Below are 1,233 nucleotides of genomic sequence, written 5' to 3' on the forward strand. Positions count from 1 at the left end.
CCAGGACAGCTCAGACAGACAGCTCAGGGCCCAGGACAGCTCAGAAAGACAGGGCCTCAGGACCCAGGACAGCTCAGGCAGGCCCAGGACAGCTCAGACAGGCCCAGGACAGCTCAGACAGGCCCAGTGCCCAGGACAGCTCAGACAGGCCCAGGGCCCAGGACAGCTCAGACAGGCCCAGGACAGCTCAGACAGGCCCAGGACTCAGGACAGCTCAGACAGACCCAGGGCCCAGGACAGCTCAGACAGGCCCAGGACCCAGGACAGCTCAGACAGACCCAGGGCCCAGGACAGCTCAGACAGGCCCAGGACCCAGGACAGCTCAGACAGACGCAGGGCCCAGGACAGCTCAGACAGACCCAGGGCCTAGGACAGCTCAGACAGGCCCAGGACCCAGGACAGCTCAGACAGACGCAGGGCCCAGGACAGCTCAGACAGGCCCAGGACCCAGGACAGCTCAGACAGGCCCAGGACCCAGGACAGCTCAGACAGATGCAGGGCCCAGGACAGCTCAGGCAGGCCCAGGACAGCTCAGACAGGCCCAGGACAGCTCAGACAGGCCCAGTGCCCAGGACAGCTCAGACAGGCCCAGGGCCCAGGACAGCTCAGACAGGCCCAGGACAGCTCAGACAAAATCAGGCCCATGACAGCTCAGGACAGCATCAGACAGGCCCAGGACAGCTCAGACAGGCCCAGGACAGCTCAGACAGGCCCAGGGCCCAGGACAGCTCAGACAGACCCAGGGCCTAGGACAGCTCAGACAGGCCCAGGACAGCTCAGACAGGCCCAGGACCCAGGACAGCTCAGACAGATGCAGGGCCCAGGACAGCTCAGACAGATGCAGTGCCCAGGACAGCTCAGACAGGCCCAGGACAGCTCAAACAGGCCCAGTGCCCAGGACAGCTCAGACAGGCCCAGGGCCCAGGACAGCTCAGACAGGCCCAGGGCACTCAGACAGACCCAAGGGCCTAGGACAGCACAGACAGGCCCAGGACTCAGGACAGCTCAGACAGACCCAGGGCCCAGGACAGCTCAGACAGGCCCTGGACCCAGGACAGCTCAGACAGACGCAGGGCCCAGGACAACTCAGACAGACCCAGGACAGCTCAGACAGACGCAGGGCTCAGGACAGCTCAGACAGGCCCAGGACAGCTCAGACAGGCCCAGGGCCCAGGACAGCTCAGACAGGCCCAGGACAGCTCAGACAGACCCAGGACATCTCAGACATGCCCA

Source organism: Oncorhynchus masou, unplaced genomic scaffold, assembly GCF_036934945.1.
Source record: "Oncorhynchus masou masou isolate Uvic2021 unplaced genomic scaffold, UVic_Omas_1.1 unplaced_scaffold_1497, whole genome shotgun sequence".
Taxonomy (NCBI): domain Eukaryota; kingdom Metazoa; phylum Chordata; class Actinopteri; order Salmoniformes; family Salmonidae; genus Oncorhynchus; species Oncorhynchus masou.